We start from the raw sequence: 20,443 nt of genomic DNA, 5'->3' as shown, positions 1-20,443 counted from the left end.
GACACGCTGGAAGCCACGCATGGACGCTGGAAGCTGCTAGGAGCAAGAGGAAGACTTCAAGACATCGCTGGAGGCTCAGTGAATATTTAAAAGGCTACAAACACCTCAAAAACAGAGTTCCTGTTATCCCTCGGGCATGCCTGCTACATGACACACCCGGTTGCCTGTTCCTGATAATGGGGACTTTGCTTTAAATGGAAGAAAAGGCCGGGCAGGTACCTTGAAACTAGGGACCCCATCGGCATGTACACTTCATCATCAGAATCGCTGTCCTCCTCCTCTTCTGTAGACCCCAGCGACACATTTGCCTGTGGAAATCAGAAGAGCACCATTTAATATGCATCTCCAGTTATAGAAATGAGGCAGTACAGCTCTCAGTATGGCCCCATACACCCTATTCCATGTCATTTTTTGATTAGATTTTTGATCAGATTCAACTGTTGCCTGAAAAGAGACATCTCCTACACCAGCCTTTCTCAACCTTTGTACCCTGGAGGAACCCTTCAATTAATTTTCATATCTCACTGAATCCCTGCATTATTGGAGGCCAGAATTTATAAAGCCCCATACACACGCTCAATCAATACCGCCTGACAGGAACCGGGACCCGAAACCCTCGGCGACATGGGGGGGAGGGGGGGGGAGTGACATCATGCGGCGGACGGGGTAAGTAGGGAAAACAATGCTCTTGGTCATCAATTGGGCAAAGTGATCCACCAGGGCGTATCGCTGGCAGAGCAGTTGAGGGGCAGGTGGCTTATGTACACAGCCTGGATTCTCAGGAGAGATGGTCGTTACGCACAGTCTTGCCTGACTTTCATCTGGCCTGTGACAGTATAAGTCACCAAATGTTTGTAAATTTACAGGCATTGCATGAAAAAGAAGAAAATTCCCCTGCTCAACAAAAAGCTAAAATGGGGGCATTATAATAAGGATTACTATAATGGGGCCACGATAACTGGGGCATTATAATGGGGGCACTGTAACTGAAAAGATGCGCTAATAATGGGGGCACTATTATAGAGGCAATAGGGTCCACATCCAGTTTTAAATCTAAGCCTTCCAAACAGATACCATCCCCCCACCCCGGGAAGTGTCCAGAATGTATTCGTCTACAAAAACACAAAGTCTTGATGAAAGTTCATATCTCATGCAGCAGCTAAACCCTATTGAGTTTCTCTGCTTCACTTATGCATTTATTTAATTTATTTTGCACCTGTCTTGATATGTCAAACAGGGCGTAAGCCCATCCAGAGAGACTGACAACTAAGGGCAAGGAGAGAAAGAACTTTCTGCTCTGCACAATTGTTCTAATGACTGCATCTGCTCAGCCACTGATAACAAATCATACAAACTTTTGTAAACAAAGATTTGTAGACAGTCCCTATTCAGTGTGCAGCAAGGTCTTCTGTACAGCGCACAGCCCCCAACCTCTCTAAACCTCCCCAAGTTCTGTGTACTGTAGTGATGCTGGAGGAGTCTGCAGAGCCAGTTCTGCTCCATCAGAGATGGACAGCGTGAGTCTAATAAGCTGGGAGCACACTTTTCTATCGGTTTTCTGTATGTATTTTCTGCATATCATGAGTGTCTGTATGTGTGAAAACATGCAGGTGTTTCTAATGTAATTGATAGAGAAAATGCATGCAGTGCTTGATTGCTGTCTGTTTTTATCTGCATGGGGAATACACATTCAAGCATGCACTAGCCAATTGAATTACACTGGTTCTCAGTTTTTCCGTGCAGAAAGCGAGTGGGTGAGGGAGAAGGCCCCATCCAAAGTTTTGCAAGGGGGCCCAGTGATTTCTAGTTACGCCCCTGAAGTCAAACTTTCTGTTTGGCAACATTTTATGTTTACCGTTTGGCAAACGTTTCATGTTTTGTCACTTTTGCGGCTATCTAGATTCTAGAGGACCAGTGTTCTCCTTTAAATTGTGAGATTTTTCTTTGAAAAAATGAAAATAAAATGACGGCTGCCAGAACCGGACGCAATGCATGCAGCAACATATAACAGCTATAGTACCATAGAAAAAGGCCTGGGTACATCATAGATGATGGGCGAGCCTTGGTCACTGCAGTAGGCAGTATCCACATCAGTAGAGTCTCCGCTCAGCCTGCAGCCACAGCTGTCTGTGTCGTCCTGTAATGTAGTGTAACAGTGCTCAGGATGCAGAATATTAACACTAAGGGCCTACTTATAGCAGAATTGAAGACAATTTAAAATGAAGCATAACGCAAAGTGGCTGTAGTAACAATGTTTAATGGATAAGTGTACTTGTAAAGAAAAAGTGCTTTTCCCATTAAACCTCCATGGGGTTCTGCAAAACACTTGGATTGTCCTGCACCATACACATGCTTATACATGCCCAGGCCTACCACTGCTGCCCCTTGCATGGGAACAGATGTGACAGCTGATAAATCTTCATAGGATAGCTGTAGAGGTTGGGTGGTGACTGCCAATATGGAATCTGCTCCTATATCATACTTTGTGGGAATGCAGCAGTTGCCATATTTTTTAAAGAGGCACTGTGGTAATAGGGGAAACCTGGCAGGAAATGCAACTCAAGATTATACTTAAGGGTCCCCAGGATGGCATAGTGGAGGTATAGGGGGACGCTGGAGACTCAGGGGAGGCACAGGGGGGCACAGTGGAGGCACAGGTTGACAAAGGGAGACACTGGAGACACAGGATGACAGAGTGGATGCACAGGGGGACAGAGAGGGTCATTGGAGACACATGATGACAGGGGGACACTGGGACAGTTGGGAGCTATGCTGGAGACTTGGAGGGCACAGGGGAGGCACACCTTGGCAGAGTGGAGGTAAAGGGGGACACTAGAGACACAAGATGACAGAATCTGTCCATAGGACAACTATTAGTCGTGCACTTCACAAAGTTGTCCTTTTTGGCAGAGTGGCAAGAAGAAAAGCCATTGTTAACAGAAAAGCATAAGAAGTCCCATTTGCAGTTTGCCACAAGCCATGTGGGGGACACAGCAACCATGTGGAAAAATGTGCTCTGGTCAGATGAGATCAAAATGTAACTTTTTGGCCAAAATGCAAAACACTATGTGTGGCGGAAATCTAACACTGCACATCACTCTGAACACACCATCCCCACTGTCAAATATGGTGGTGGCAGCATCATGTTCTGGGGTTGCTTCTCTTCAGCAGGGACAGGGAAGCTGGTCAGAGTTGATGGGAAGATGGATGGAGCCAAATACAGGGCAAACTTGGAAGAATACCTCTTGGAGTCTGCAAAAGACTTGAGACTGGGGTGGAGGGTTCACCTTCCAGCAGGACAACTACCCTAAACATAAAGCCAGGGCAACTATGGAATGGTTTAAAACAAAACCTATCCATGTGTTAGAATGGCCCAGTCAAAGTCCAGATCTAAATCCAATTGAGAATCTGTGGCAAGATCCGAAAACTGCTGTTCACAAACACTGTCCATCTAATCTGACTGAGCTGGAGCTGTTTTGCAAAGAAGAATGGGCAAGGATTTCAGTCTCTAGATGTGCAAAGCTGGTAGAGACATACCCTAAAAGACTGGCAGCTGTAATTGCAGCAAAAGGTGGTTCTACAAAGTATTGACTCAGGGGACCGAATAATTACGCACGCACCACTTTGCAGTTATTTGTAAAAAATGTTTAGAATCATGTATGATTTTTGTTCCACTTCTCACGCGTTCACCACTTTGTATTGGTCTTTCACGTGGAATTCCTAGGGGGCCAAATACGTGTGTGTGTGTGTGTGTGTGTGTATATACACTAAGATGTGACTCTATGGGGGGGCCACCTCTCAATCACCTGCGATGTGCGCTAGCAAGCCCTTGAAAGGTGCACAGGAACAGCTAACGTGGTGAATTTAGCTTCCCATGTGAAAGAGGCCTTAAAGTGTACCTGAACCGGCGAGATGTAAAGATTTAATAATTACCCGGGGCTTCCTCCAGCCCCATAAGCACATGCGAGTCCCTCGTAATCCTCCCACGGTCTGCCGTTCAGTCCTGGTAACAGGCTCAGTCGCGTCAGTCGTGGCCTTCTGCGCATGCACGGACTTCCAATGCATGCGCAGAAGGCCACGACTGACGCGACTGAGCCGGTTACTGGGACTGATCGTGGCTGGATGGCTGACCGGGGGAGGATGGCGAGGTACTAACGTGCTTTTGGGGCTGGAGGAAGCCCTGGGTAAGTATCAAAACTTAACAATATCGCGGGCTCTGGTTTCCTTTGAAGGAAACCTGAGACAATGGAAAAAAAATGATTAATGCCATCCTTCAGCCCCCTTCAGGCCGATCGGTCCCTCGCCGTCTTCCCAGGCCACCTGGATCCCCCCCCTGGGTGGCCCCGTATCTCTTCCATTCGGGTGGAGTGCACATGGCCTGACTGCCTGTGCCAACTGGACACAATTGGCGGATTAATTAGGCTGCCTAAATGAGGATCTAGGTAGCCTGGGAGGACATTGAGAGAGCAATCAGCCTGAAGTGGGCTGGAGGAAGCCCCAGGTATGTATATTTTTTTTTCACTGTCTCAGGTACACTTTAACTAGATTCTTCCAAACACCACTGCTGCCACATGTGGCACTGAAGTAGGTTTATTTACCTTTAACATCTTCCCGCCACTAAATTCTCCTTGAATGAACCCTGTGCTTCCTTACAACATAGATCCTATTTTCGAGTTGTTGGTGTGGATCATGCAAGCACTTTTCATTAATTTAAAAGGAAACAAGTGTGATGAATACGTTCAGAAAGATTGGGATACCACTGAAGTGTGAAGTGGGTTTTCAGCTTAAATTGCCTTTTACATACAATGTGATACAATTTATCAAGATTTAAGAGGAGGAATACAGAATATGTTCTTTGAGACAACTCATGGTCCGCTCTCCCTAAAGTGAGGACATTATTGTTCAGCAGCAGCATGTTCCCAATTACACCTCTGCCTGTAGTTGCTCATCCTTTACTTGATGCAAGTGTTTTCCTTAAATCGTGTAAGAAATACAAATGCAGCCTTAAAATATTACACAAATTATTTTACCGATGACAAAAAGTCATAGTTATTTATTAAACATACAATTATACTTGGATTTCAGCCCAGCAAGAGCCTCATTAAAACGATATAAATGCTTTTATTGAAGACTTCCTCATCTCAGGTGGTAACCATAGCCTCAATTACTTTAAGTTTTACAAGACAGGGGAGTCAATTCAAAAAGAATGTGAGGGATTTTGGGTTATAATGGGCCTGATGTGCTAAAGTACGGTAATTTTGTCATGTGCGCGTGGCAATTTTACCGTTACTAGGACAGGGAGAGCATTGGCCATTAACAGATTAGCGGCACGTACATTACCATGGTAATGCACAGGTTGCCGCGGTAACCCACATGCTGCTAATGAGTTAATGAGCCCACTGCAACTTTACTGTAATTTAGTGCATCAGGCCAAACAACCTTTCAGCACCAACTTGTAATTGCTTTATATTCAGTAGGCAGGGTTCACACTTGACTGATTCCCATGCCATCTTTTTCCCATTAAAACTTAAAACCAATGTATATCAATGGGCTTATTCACATCTAATCCAGATTAAACTTACATCCTATAGCATAATTGTACTGCGGCATAACACGTGCATTGTAATGCAGACGAACACACGTTATCTGAAAATGTACACGCTAAAACACTTGTGTGAACCCTGCCTTGGACCATTTTCTTTCTCCCGGCTCTCCAGAATGGTAGTCCTTAAAGAGACACTGAAGAGAAAAAAAAATAATGATATATTGATTTGTATGTGTAGTACAGCTAAGAAATAAAACATTAAGAGCAGAGACATAAGTCTAATATTGTTTCCAGTACAGGATGAGTTAAGAAACTCCAATTGTTATCTATGCTAAACAGCCATTGAGCTCCATGACTTTCAAAGTCGCAGAGAGCTCTGTCTTCTGAAGTTTATTATCTCAACTGTCAGTCATTGTAATTTCTTTTTTTCTGCAGAGAAGGAGTTCAAAAGTTCACTGCTGCTCTGCAAAAATCATTTAGAATGTGATATAGTAGTGTGTAAACTGAAAATATTAGAGAATGATGCAATGTTATGAAAAACAATATATAACTGAAAATAAAAATATTTTCTTTGCTGCTAATCTTCTAGTAATTATCCATACTACACAACCAATTCATTATATCATATTTTTTTTTTCGCTTCAGTGTCTCTTTAAGTGGTCCTTAATCTGCATTCGATTGAACCCCAGGGGTTCAGTGAGCCAGTCTCAGGGGTTTGGCGGAGGGGTGTGTGTGTCCATTCAGTGAATATTCATTGAGTTAGGTTTTTGTGTGACGTAAAACTTTTGGTCACGAACGTAAGTGCCTAAAAAAGGTGTCTTTTTTTAGGTGCTCACATTTGTGATCAGAAGTTCTACAGACACTTGTATTGACCTGAGGAAGCGAGCCAAGACCCGTGAAATGTGTTTTCTACCGTGCATGAATAAACATTACTTTTTCCATTAAATAATGGTTTGTTTTTCTGAGAAGGTAAGAGAATATGCTTATCATATATACAAAATCTAATAGTATCATATCATCAAGGGTGCCTCCACCAGTGTTTTTTTTATTATAGTCCATACCCCATAGGGGTTTTTTAGTCATGAGGACCTTTAGTTCTCACAACTAATCCAGGAGCTCTGCACCAACAGACCATGGAAACTGAGCTGAGGCGGTTATATTCCCGCAGGCTCAGATGGTGGTTGCAAGTTTTACAACCCACCCTTATGAGTATAATACTTATACACGTGTCCTTACATCCCTTTGTCTAACGATACTGCACCATTGGGCTCCTGGTCTCTCTCATTCACAGATCCTTGGAGGTTACGGGTAACCATCAAGGATTTAAACTTTTTATTTTTATGCCCTTTGGATTCTACTGGAGAAAAGCGCTTTACAAATGTTTTGTTTTTGTGTGCGGACGCAGAGTGCCCTGCTATCTAAGGCTCCCTGCACACTGCATGCGATTCCGATTCCGCTTTTTTTATCGGTTTTTACTTCCAATTCCAATTTTTAATCTTTACTGCATGCTGCATTTTTAGATCTGTTTTCCTGTTGAATGTATTCAGGGAAAATCGGAATTGAAAATCGGAATCGGAATCAGAATCGCAAAACTGATTTGCAGTGTTTAGGGAGCCTTAAGGTGGCCACTAATGGTCCAATTTCTAGTGAAAAATCGTTCGACTGATCAGAAATTCTGATCGGATTGGTTAATCTCCGTTGATTGGCACAATCGAGTACGAACAATTATAAAAACAGTCGTTTGATTGGATTTTCATCTAACCAAAATTTGGATTTTCTTGTTGGTTGTGATAGATAGGAAGCAAAGTTTGGTTCATTGATGGTGTAGTGAACAATTTCACTTCCGATCATAATTATCTGATCACTCAAATAATTTTTTTCTGGAAATTGGATCGTTAGTGGCCATCTTCAGGGCTAGTTCACACTTTGGTAGCGTTTTGCTGATTGCCGGCAATCAGCAAAAAGCTGTTTTTTCACTGTACAGGAAAGCGATTAAGGTGTGATTGCATTTTGTGAATCTATAACATTGAAATGCAATTGCTCCAAAATTGCTCATGCTGCATGCACCATTAGCAAATCGCTAATCACTGGCGATTGCTACAGTGTGAACATTACCATTGACTTGCATTAGCAGCAGCAGTTTGCTAATCGCCGGTTATCAGCAAATCGCTGAAAAATCACCCAGTATGAACTATCCCTTACATAGGCAACAGGGAAGCATAGAGTGTTCTAGTTTCTGAGTCAATGGCAAAGTAATCTGCCATATCTGACCTAGCTTACCTGTCCTCTGCAATAGACCCAATTAATCATAAGTCATCTGGCAGCTCCCTTAAGCAGTTACAGCCGTAATATAGCTTGAGTGAAATGCTGACTTTAGACTTTAAAATGCTTTTATTCATGCAAGAGAATTAATGTCACTAGCCAGGTGCAATTCATTATCTTAACAAACTAGCGACAAACGAGATGGTTCAGTTATCACGCAGTTAATTAAGTGCAATGTAATTGTTTTGTATTATCAATGTGCAAACAATTAGAACTAATTGGACACTGTGTGGATTAGAATACGCACCATATAGAGACAATGCCACATGCAGAGAAGCTCTTAAATGCCAAAAGCTCTACAGCATCTTTTTCAATTACTCATAATATACGCCAGGCTTGTCCAGTTAATGTTATCTGTGCTGCCTGTACCATGTTTGGAAGACTAGGAAGAAAATTGTAATAATAGATCTGTTCTGAACTTCTGAAAGCTGACAGTTTTCAGGCTATAGCGCTGAATGTTTAGCTATACTACTAGTTAACTTACTCATCTGTAACATTCAGAGTCAGAATTCTTTTAATCGCCAAGCATGACTGGGTCGTACCCGGAATTGGGTTTGGCACATACAATGGCTCAGAGTAGGGATAGGAAGTACAGATAACAGATCAAAAACTAATAAAACAGGAGTGCAAACAAATGATTTAGTACTAGTAAAAAGACCCGCCCGTTAAAAATGCACAATGCAATAAGAACCTCTATGAACCACACACAGCAAACTGTCAGATCCGGCCCTGTGTCCTAACTGCCCTGGCTGCGCACATGCTCAGGACAAAAAAGCCAGGGACACACGACCATTCAGTTGATGACGCAGGGACACTTGCATTTTATTGTATAGGACTAGCTGACCTAAGCCTGTTTAAAAAGGGCTCTAGGTCTTTCACTGCTCAGCCGGCCACCTCCTGCCCCGTCCTGCGTCCTGTCCCAACGGCTGTGTCGGTGCAGGACATGGCTAGTAGCGCAAAAGCACTGACACAGGACACAGGGACACAGGGGTTTTATATATAGAGATGCGTCCAGATTAAAAATTACAATACACAAACGGTACAGTTCCGATACAGTGCCACGCGGGATAGATCAATCCAACAGTAGTGCAAACAACTATACAAATGCAGCTGTTCTGACATTTGTTCTGGATCGGTCGGGATAGGGTTGTTGGCAGAGCAGGATCATCAAACAGGCAACCTAGGCAGGTGCTTGGGGCCAAGGGGGGGGCAGGGGGCCCACCTGTAACCTTTTTTGACCTCTCTCCATGTCAGCTTACCAAAAGGACCACAAGGGTGCACCATATCTACTACCTTGCCTAGATTACATCTTAATCCATCTCTGGTTGTTGGAGGAGCCTGGACAAACAAACCATGAAATGGCACAAGTTGAAGAGCAAAAGTACTTATCCCTGCATTGTAATAACCATACAAATGATCAACAAAAATGTTATTATTGTTAACCAGAATCACCAAACAAAAGGTTTTGCGGAATATAACCCGCTTCTTTAGGTGATAGTACCAGTGAGTGGTCAAACAGTGCATCGGAATGCCTTTTAGGTGCTAAAAGTGTCGGCCACTCTTTAGGATGTTTTTTTCTACCCTCAAGGTGAGAAACCTGTAAAAATCCCTAAAAGGACGCATAAAGTAAGAGGTGACGTGTGTGAGGTGCAATCGTAAAGTCTATGGATGGTATGCTGCACTGTAAGGGTTACATCGCAGTGGTAGGCTGCTTCGTGTGAAAGAGGCCTAAAGGGACAGTTATTGACAAGACCATGTAAAAACACACACACACACACACACACACACACACACACACACACACACACACACACACACACACACACACACACACAGAGACACACACACACAGAGACACACACACACAGAGACACACACACACACACACACACACACACACACACACACACACACACACACACACACACACACACACACACTTTCAAAACAGCCTGCAGGTTCTGAAGTAAAAAGTGGGAAGCTATGAAAAGCGCAAAATTTACATAATGTGAATAAGCGAGTTTGTACAGGACAAATGAGGTCTTAACCATCACTTATGCACCATTCTATAAGAAATAGAAAAAATAACTTCTAATAAAATGTTTTAGTTCAGAAAAGGAATAGTAATAACATGTGCTGTATATTTCTAATGTATAATTCCAAGTATAAGCCTGTATACAATGTGGAGTTATGAAAAAATAAATGTAGTCAAATCAGTAAAAAAAAACATTCAGTTGTATGTGCCATGACAAAAAAAAAATGTTATGGAGAAAACAAGGGTGCAATAGCAAGCATTCAATTACATGAGCAGGTTCACATGGATGGAGAAGAGGGAAAGCTACATGCAGATAGGCACCTGGTATACACAAGTTAGAACTCTTTACTGAAGAAAACTTGCAGAGATAAATCATACACCACCACCAGGAAATGCAGCTTACTTAGAACAGAGAATAAATACAGGAAATGACATTACCATAGAGATCATCACAGCACATTACAGACAGTAAAGGTAGCCATACACTGGTCGATTTGCCATTAGATCGACCAGCTGACAGATCCCTATCTGATCGAGTCTGATCAGAGAGGGATCGTATGGCTGCCTTTACTGCAAACAGATTGTGAATCGGTTTCAGCCTGAAACCGATCACAATCTGTTGAGCTGCTCCTGTTCCCCCCCCCCCCCCCCCGTATACATTACCTAAAGCTGGCTCTGGGTCCTCTTCTCCGCGCTGCACCCCCCACCGCATCCCAGCGTACACTGTGTCACTCCGTGACCAGGAAGTTCAAATAGAGCGCCCTCTATTTGAACTTCCTGGTCACTGCAGTGACACAGGAAGTTAATGTACGCTGGGATGGAAGCAGGAACAGAGCGGTGCAGCGCGGAGAAGATGCCCGGGAGCCAGCGTAACGTAATGTATACCTGATCGGATCGGCCGCCGCTAGCAACGCGCTCCCTACCCGCGGGCAATTCGACTGTATTTTTCCGCACGGCGCGATCGACGGACCGATCCGATTTCGGGAGGAAATAGGATCGGCGGGTGCGTTTAGCGCGAACGATTGGCAGCAGATTCGATCCCAGTGATCGAATCTGCTGTCGAAACGCCCGCAAATCGGGCCAGTGTATGGCCAGCTTAACATCTTGTGGTTGCATTACTATACTGTAGTTTAATTAAAACTGTTGACAATTCTAACACATATAGGGATACAAATATTTAACAGAAGCAGTATCTGAAATAAAAAATACAGAGGAAATGAATGTAGAAGTAGTAGTAATAGTAATAATAATAATAATACTAATAATAATAATAAGCAACCACCCCTAACAAAATTCAGGTCTAAAAACTGCATTGGAGTATAGAAGCAATATTTTTTTCTAACAAAATTTCCTTCAGCAACAGAGGCTACAAAATGTACTATAGCAATAAGAAATGGATTTGCAGAAAATAGCTAGAATATATATGTCCCGCATTTGGTTGTGCTTTGAATCAATATTTTAACTCAAACAACCACTTTTTACTGTAATATGAGCTGCAAAAGTACTGTGGCAATAAGATTAACGTTATTAAATGTAACAAGGAATGAGGTTTACTGAAATAATACTAGTAATAGGCATCTACATAATGTATAGGCTTAGACATGGAGTTGGAGTCACAATGTGGAACCATTTCAATAAAAGACACCTCAATTCACTAAGTTTATCTCCTGTCTTTACGTGAAGAGTAGTGTAGCAGCACCCTCTATAGTTTCAGTGTTTCGATGTGCCTGGCTAGTAGTCCAGCAGCCCTCTGGAACGATCAGCAGGTAGATAAGGAAACAGCCGGCACCATCAGTAGTAAAATTTCTGCTCTTTTATTGCATATGAGACTCCAGCCGTAATAGCAACGTTTCAGGGTAGCAAACCCCTTTGTCAAGCTCACTGGAAATCAAGATACATACTGACAAATAACAGACCTCTTTATATAGTACACATGGTTGGCAGCAACCAATAGAATTCAAAACTTTCAGCCCCAATCATGATGGTCCTGCGCTAGTGGACCTGATGGGGAACTTAAATGCAGCTGCCACGATAGGCTGCTTGAATATGGAACCACCCACCTTGTATATTCCCCACTGTCCGGCCAGCCTCCGTCCCCCTTGGTCCGCCGGAACTCACAACGGGTACCGCCCTGCACGACCAGCGCTGCCGGCGGATTCCCTATGTGGATACACGCAATGGGCGGAGCTAACGCTCCGTCCCAGCGTGACTCGGCGGACTCTAAGGGGACGCCAGCGGCTAAACAGCCGCCGACGTCACCAATGATGTAAAGGGGGAGGGGGAGCGGCGCCGCCAGCCAATCGGGAACCTCCCAACTCCTACCCAATCCTAAGCGCGTGGTCGTCGCCTGGCAACCATGACTAACATGTAGCCAGTGCGGCGCCACTATAGTATCAAAACAATACGTAAGCATACCATAATTTATCATAAAAATACAGGCTTCAATCTCAGCATCAGAAAAAGTATCAAGGCTAGAGAGAAGACACATAGCGGAGGAAAAGAAGAGGAAAAGTTTAAAGAAATAGTACATAGCAGCTAGAAGGAGAGAAGAGGGGGAAAAAAAAGGGGGGGGGGGAAAGGGTCAGCTTAAATGTACACAAGACACAGCAAGTTAATCAGATCTCACAGAGACAATATATATGTTACGGCCAGAACCCGAAGTGTGGCCACTTCTAGTTCTGGCCGGCCACTTCGGGTTCTGGCCGGCCAATATGCGAAGTGGCCGCAGCGCTGCGGCCAATGTGAGAAATGGAATGTTTACAGCCGTCTCGCCGCGGCCAAATTGATGACAAACTTGCTTAATTTTAATGAAATGTAGCCGGCGGCAATGTCATAGAATAGATGAAGCCGCCGGCTTTCGCGCACTGCCTCTCCCCGATCCCCCCCTCCCTCCTCTCGCCGCCGCCTCCCATTACAATACGTAGCAGCCGGGCGGGGACATGCAGCCGGAGAGTCGTTCGTCGCAGCAGGGGCAGCAGAGCGGGGGAGGCTGCAGACATCGCTTCTGCCAGCACCCCGCTCTGCAGGAACGGCAGGGTTCCCCTGCCGCGACGAACGACTCTCCGGCTGCATGTCCCCGCCCGGCTGCTATGTATTGTAATGGGAGGCGGGGAGAGGAGGGAGGGTGGATCGGGGAGAGGCAGTGCGCGAAAGCCGGCGGCTTCATCTATGACATTGCCGCCGGCTACATTTCATTACAATTAAGCATCATCAATTTGGCCGCGGCGAGACGGCGTCAACAAAACATTTCTCACATTGGCCGCAGCGCTGCGGCCACTTCGCGCATTGGCCGGCCAGAACCCGAAGTGGCCGGCCAGAACTAGAAGTGGCCACACTTCGGGTTCTGGCCGTAACATATATACTGCCCAACGGTCCAGACTATATCACACTAAAACATATCAGATACATAGAGGCTGGGCACAATGGGCCTCCCAGAGGAAAACAAACAACTATAGTAGCATCTATAAAAAGGGTAATAAATCAAGTTCCCTATTAAGTCCTCTTGGCTCCATCGTGTCCAGCCTCTTGATCCAATACGCCTCCCTCCAAAGTAATTTTTTAATACGGTCACCTCCTCTCCTAAGAGGCTCCACCCTCTCTACGACCATAAACCTAAGCTGACTGACATGATGACCCATCTCCACAAAATGGTACGCCACCGCCTGGTCCATGAGTTTCTCTCTAATAGCATGCTTGTGAGATGAAATACGTTTTTTAAGTTTTTGTGTAGTCTGACCAATATAAAGTAGCCCACATGGACATTTCAAGGCGTAAACTACATAGTCCGAGTCGCACGTATGCCAACCTCTAATCATGATTTTAGTACCCTGATGGGGATGGGACAATGATGGGCCCTTAATGACCGAGCTACAATGTACAAAATTAAGACAGGGATATGTCCCTCTCCTTTGTGTTTGTGCAGTATGACTATCAACTTTAATATCAGCATGCACCAGGCGATCCCTTAATGTGGGGGGTCTTTTGTAGGATATAAGGGGAGGATTCCTAAAGTGTTCAATCTCAGGGAAGCTATCGGACAGCAAGTGCCAATGACGCTTAATGATCTTAGATATACCCAAACTATGTGTGTTGAATCTGGTCACAAAAGGGATACGATTATGGATCTGCTGCCTATTTCTCTGTCCTACACTCTGTGTATCTACTCTAGTACGCGCCCTCTGTAATATCTCAGTGGGATACCCCCTACTCTCAAACTTATTTTGCATTCCATCTAGTCTGGTCCCACGTACAGCCCCGTCCTCAACAATATTCTGGATTCTCTGGAATTGGCTAATGGGCACCGACCTCCTAGTAGCCCACGGGTGGAAACTCCCAAAATGGAGAAGGGAGTTCACATCCGTGGGCTTGACATAGAGATCGGTACCCAAACCCTCACCTCTCCGGTAGACCAGTGTGTCTAAAAAACTCACTTGTTCAGGTGAAGAATGTATAGTAAGCCGTATGTGTGGGCATTTGCCCATTAGCTCAGAAATAAACATTTCCAGGGTCGAATGTGGCCCCGCCCACACGCAAAAAACATCATCTATATATCTATGCCATTGTCTGGCGTATTTCTGAAATAGTTTACTGGTGTACACGAACATCTCCTCGTATACCCCCATAAAGATGTTAGCGTAGGACGGGGCCACATTCGACCCCATAGCTGTGCCCCTAACCTGTAGAAAAAAATCACCATCAAATCGGAAATAATTAAACTGTAACACAATCTTCAATAGGTCACATATAAATCTAACCTGTGGACCTGAAAAATATGATGCTGTTTCCAGCATATATTGCACTGCCTCTACACCCCCATCATGAGGGATGGAGGTGTAGAGGCTCTCTACATCCAGCGTAACCAACAAACATGGGCCCTGTAGAGGTTCCATGTTACGGATGATGTTCAAAAACATTTGAGTGTCTCGCAGATAGGATTTAAGCCCCACTACATACGGTCTAAGTATGTGGTCCAGATATTTGGATAATGGGGAGAAAACTGACTCCACCCCTGCCACTATGGGGCGACCCGGGGGATTATCTAGCCGTTTATGTATCTTGGGGCAGATATATAGTACCGGGGTGATGGGGTGATCTTGTATAAGAAATTTGGCCAATTTCTCATCGATAACCTTGGCCTGCACGGCCATAGATGTTACAGTACTGATGCGTTCTTGAATATTGGCCAGTGGATCCCTATCCAATTTTTGGTAGGTAGATGTATCGGAGAGTTGTCTTAAGACCTCCATCCGATACATACTAGTATCCATCACAACAATTGCCCCGCCCTTGTCCGCTGGCTTGATTGTTATGGACGGGTTGTCCGCCAGTTCTCTTAAGGCTAGTTGCTGTTCCTTAGTAATATTTCTGCGAGTAGCAAAACCCAAAAAACCAGGGTTCCTGAGAAGTGTATCAACCTCTTGTTGAACTTTCTTGGTAAATACATCTATTATCTGGCATGATGGTGGCTGAAAATGACTCTTAAGTCTCAAGTTAGTATCCTGTAGTTGTAACATATCCGTATCCTCCTCATTCACAGGTGCTGCATCAAATGTTCTCGGCGTAGAGAAAAAATATTTAAGTTTAACTGTGCGAAAAAATCTTTGTAATTCTAGATCCACTTCAAGCGGATGGGCAAATGCCCACACATACGGCTTACTATACATTCTTCACCTGAACAAGTGAGTTTTTTAGACACAATGGTCTACCGGAGAGGTGAGGGTTTGGGTACCGATCTCTATGTCAAGCCCACGGATGTGAACTCCCTTCTCCATTTTGGGAGTTTCCACCCGTGGGCTACTAGGAGGTCGGTGCCCATTAGCCAATTCCAGAGAATCCAGAATATTGTTGAGGACGGGGCTGTACGTGGGACCAGACTAGATGAAATGCAAAATAAGTTTGAGAGTAGGGGGTATCCCACTGAGATATTACAGAGGGCGCGTACTAGAGTAGATACACAGAGTGTAGGACAGAGAAATAGGCAGCAGATCCATAATCGTATCCCTTTTGTGACCAGATTCAACACACATAGTTTGGGTATATCTAAGATCATTAAGCGTCATTGGCACTTGCTGTCCGATAGCTTCCCTGAGATTGAACACTTTAGGAATCCTCCCCTTATATCCTACAAAAGACCTCCCACATTAAGGGATCACCTGGTGCATGCTGATATTAAAGTTGATAGTCATACTGCACAAACACAAAGGAGAGGGACATATCCCTGTCTTAATTGTGTACATTGTAGCTCGGTCATTAAGGGCCCATCATTGTCCCATCCCCATCAGGGTACTAAAATCATGATTAGAGGTTGGCATACGTGCGACTCGGACTATGTAGTTTACGCTTTGAAATGTCCATGTGGGCTACTTTATATTGGTCAGACTACACAAAAACTTAAAAAACGTATTTCATCTCACAAGCATGCTATTAGAGAGAAACTCATGGACCAGGCGGTGGCGTACCATTTTGTGGAGATGGGTCATCATGTCAGTCAGCTTAGGTTTATGGTCGTAGAGAGGGTGGAGCCTCTTAGGAGAGGAGGTGACCGTATTAAAAAATTACTTTGGAGGGAGGCGTATTGGATCAAGAGGCTGGACACGATGGAGCCAAGAGGACTTAATAGGGAACTTGATTTATTACCCTTTTTATAGATGCTACTATAGTTGTTTGTTTTCCTCTGGGAGGCCCATTGTGCCCAGCCTCTATGTATCTGATGTTTTAGTGTGATATAGTCTGGACCGTTGGGCAGTATATATATTGTCTCTGTGAGATCTGATTAACTTGCTGTGTCTTGTGTACATTTAAGCTGACCCTTCCCCCCCCCCCTTTTTTTCCCCCTCTTCTCTCCTTCTAGCTGCTATGTACTATTTCTTTAAACTTTTCCTCTCCTTTTCCTCCGCTATGTGTCTTCTCTCTAGCCTTGATACTTTTTCTGATGCTGAGATTGAAGCCTGTATTTTTATGATAAATTATGGTATGCTTACGTATTGTTTTGATACTATAGTGGCGCCGCACTGGCTACATGTTAGTCATGGTTGCCAGGCGACGACCACGCGCTTAGGATTGGGTAGGAGTTGGGAGGTTCCCGATTGGCTGGCGGCGCCGCTCCCCCTCCCCCTTTACATCATTGGTGACGTCGGCGGCTGTTTAGCCGCTGGCGTCCCCTTAGAGTCCGCCGAGTCACGCTGGGACGGAGCGTTAGCTCCGCCCATTGCGTGTATCCACATAGGGAATCCGCCGGCAGCGCTGGTCGTGCAGGGCGGTACCCGTTGTGAGTTCCGGCGGACCAAGGGGGACGGAGGCTGGCCGGACAGTGGGGAATATACAAGGTGGGTGGTTCCATATTCAAGCAGCCTATCGTGGCAGCTGCATTTAAGTTCCCCATCAGGTCCACTAGCGCAGGACCATCATGATTGGGGCTGAAAGTTTTGAATTCTATTGGTTGCTGCCAACCATGTGTACTATATAAAGAGGTCTGTTATTTGTCAGTATGTATCTTGATTTCCAGTGAGCTTGACAAAGGGGTTTGCTACCCTGAAACGTTGCTATTACGGCTGGAGTCTCATATGCAATAAAAGAGCAGAAATTTTACTACTGATGGTGCCGGCTGTTTCCTTATCTATCTCCTGTCTTTAATAACTCTTCTAGAGTTGTTACCATGGTGATAAGGCATGTAGTATTCAGGAAACATTTTACCTCAGGCAAACCTAAAGTTAACTCTTCTGTCTTTAAATTAACTCTTTAATCCTTAAAATAACTCCAGAGTTAAAGACAGGCTGTTCATTAACTGCGTGTGAAATTAACTACAGAGGAGGTAAATTAACTACAGAAGAGGTAACGTAAGGAATGAAGAGATAAGATAATTCTCTTACTTGCCTTATTATCTCCAGCATGATCTTAGTGAATTGAGGCCATTGGCCTCAATTCACTAAACTTATCTCCTGTCTTTAATAACTCTTCTAGAGTTGTTACCATGGTGATAAGGCATGTAGCATTCAGGAAACATTTTACCTCAGGCAAGCCTAAAGTTAACTCTTCTGTCTTTAAATTAACTCTCCAATCCTTAAAATAACTCCAGAGTTAAAGACAAGGGGCCATATGCAATTCACTTTTTCACCTGAGTTTTCTCCTAGGTGATATTTTTAAATTTGTTAATAAAAAGCATTTTAAGCCATCAGAAAGCAAGAAAATGCTCAAAATGATTTTGAAAGTCCTTTTTAATTTACTTTTTGGTATTTTTTTAGTTGAAAAGTGCTGGAAAGTTATTTTAATTTGAAAATGAAAAATTATCTCCTAGGAGAAAACTCAGGTGAAAAACTGAATTGCATATGGCCCCAGCTGTTAATTATCTGCATGTGAAAATAACTACAGAGGAGGTAAATTAACTACAGAGGAGGTAAATTAACTACAGGAGAGGTAACTTAAGGAATGAAGAGGTAAGATAACTCTCTCACATGTGGAGGCAAGTTTTCTCTTGCCTTATTATCTCCAGCATGATCTTAGTGAATTGAGGCCAATGGCCTCAATTCACTAAGATCATGCTGGAGATAAGGCAAGAGAAAACTTGCCTCGACACATCGATCTTGCCTTAATAAGGTGTAGAGATAAGTTTTCACAGTGAGAGAGTTATCTTATCTCTTCAGTCCTTACGTTACCTCCTCTGTAGTTATTTTCACATGCAGTTAATTAACAGCCTGTCTTTAACTTTAGAATTCTGGAGTTATTTTAAGGATTGAAGAGTTAACTTAACCTCCTTAGCGGTAACCCCGTGTGTGACACGGGGTAAGCCGCCGGAGGGTGCCGCTCAGGCCCTACTGGGCCGATCTTCATAATTTTTTTTTTTGCTGGACGCAGCTAGCACTTTGCTAGCTGCGCCAGCACCCCGATCGCCGCCGCCGCGCGCCCGATCGCCGCTATCCGGTGCGGCGCGCGGCCCCCCCCCCAGACCCCTGCGCTGCCTGGCCAATCAGTGCCAGGCAGCGCCAAGGGGTGGATCGGGTCTCCCAATGACGTCCCGACGTCGCTGACGTCATCCCGCCCCGTCGCCATGGCGACGGGGGAAGCCCTGCAGGAAATCCCGTTCTTTGAACGGGATTTCCTGATCGCCTGTCGCCGGAGGCAATCGGCGGGGCTGGGGGGATGCCGCTGAGCAGCGGCTATCATGTAGCGAGCCCTGGGCTTGCTACATGATTTAAAAAAAAAATAAATAAAAAAAAACTGCTGCGCTGCCCCCTGGCGGTATTTTTCAGTTTTTTTCCTCGTTTTATGGTTGGAGTGACCGGGGGGAAGGAAAGCACGCTGAAATATCGGAGGAACACTGGCTGGGCCAAAAGCTTTTGTTGGCTGATCCTGAGAAGGGCAGCCATCATCTCTGGTGAGCGTATACTATAACTACTTGTGCCAGGAAAGTGTGGAGTCCATATGTCCTCAATAGGAGTTTGAAAGAAGATATGTGGGAACTTTTTAACATTACCTTTTAATAAGGGATACTACTAGAACTCTGATGTTCTGTGACTCAGGACTACATTTCATTTAAAGCTTTGTACCTTTATTTGTGATACCTGTAGAGCGCCCTGTTTTATTAATATACTGTTTAAGGAGTGATACACACACTTTTTATAGGAGCGATCCAGTTTTTTAAGGAGTGCTACATTGGAATAGGGAATCAGTTGAGGAGCGCACATTGAAGGTTTTTTTGTTTTATATTTTAAACTTAAAGACAGAAGAGTTAATTTTGGGTTTGCCTGAGGTAAATTGTTTCCTGAATACTGCATGCCTTATCACCATGGTAATAACTCTAGAAGCGTTATTAAAGACAGGAGATAACCATAGTGAATTGAGGCCAATGATTTTTCCCCACGGTATGAGCGGTTACACTAATATACTTATTTACAGAAAACGGAAGTAAAAATAATGACTCTCTGCCATGTCTTTAGACTCAAGTGTGGTGTCACTCAATAGAATCAATATTTAGACACAAAAGCCTGTTTTAGTAACATGTGCTGCAGTAATATTGGGACAAATAGGACTTTTAAAAAGAAAAATATAGAAAAAAAATTAAAATCTAGAGGTTGAGGGCCTGCAATGACGTGGTGTAAACCACCTAAAGAAACATCCACTTTTCTTATTTTATATATTGTTAATTTATGATTTGTAACTACAATTCAAGAGGCCCTCCAGCGAACATTTGATGGGGCCACCCAATGTTCACACCACTTCCCTTACTTTCCCCTTGGTGCCCTTCACAGCCTTGGAGCCCATCTCACAAAGGTCATATAATAAGTGTGGTTGTCATCATCATCTTCACACCCCTAACAAGTGTGTGGCCACAAAAACACCTGGTCTGAAGTATAGTCCTCTGTATCCACAGAAGGGAAGGTTCCAGGAAGGAGACACGTCTCCTCAAAAGTCCCAAAGTTAAAATATATGAACTGTTGACCTTTTTTATCTATCCCCTGCTCTCTGACCTTCAGAAGTTGTTCTCCGCTAGGAAAAGTTCTATGGCTGTAATTCCTCATCAGTGAGGGTTACATTATAATCTGACA

At 44.2% G+C, this 20,443-nt stretch overlaps 1 long non-coding RNA gene across 1 annotated transcript in view; it reads right to left on the bottom strand.

The window, feature by feature from the left end:
• Positions 1–223: 223 nt before the first annotated feature.
• Positions 224–20,443, bottom strand: part of LOC137536596 (uncharacterized) — a 443,111-nt gene continuing 422,891 nt past the window's right edge. Inside the window, exon 3 of the long non-coding RNA XR_011024585.1 lies at positions 224–308. This is a non-coding gene — a long non-coding RNA (uncharacterized lncRNA). The remainder of the gene's footprint in view (positions 309–20,443) is intronic.

Source organism: Hyperolius riggenbachi, chromosome 10, assembly GCF_040937935.1.
Source record: "Hyperolius riggenbachi isolate aHypRig1 chromosome 10, aHypRig1.pri, whole genome shotgun sequence".
Classification (NCBI taxonomy): Eukaryota; Metazoa; Chordata; class Amphibia; order Anura; family Hyperoliidae; genus Hyperolius; species Hyperolius riggenbachi.
This window is presented reverse-complemented; position numbering and strand designations above follow the sequence as displayed.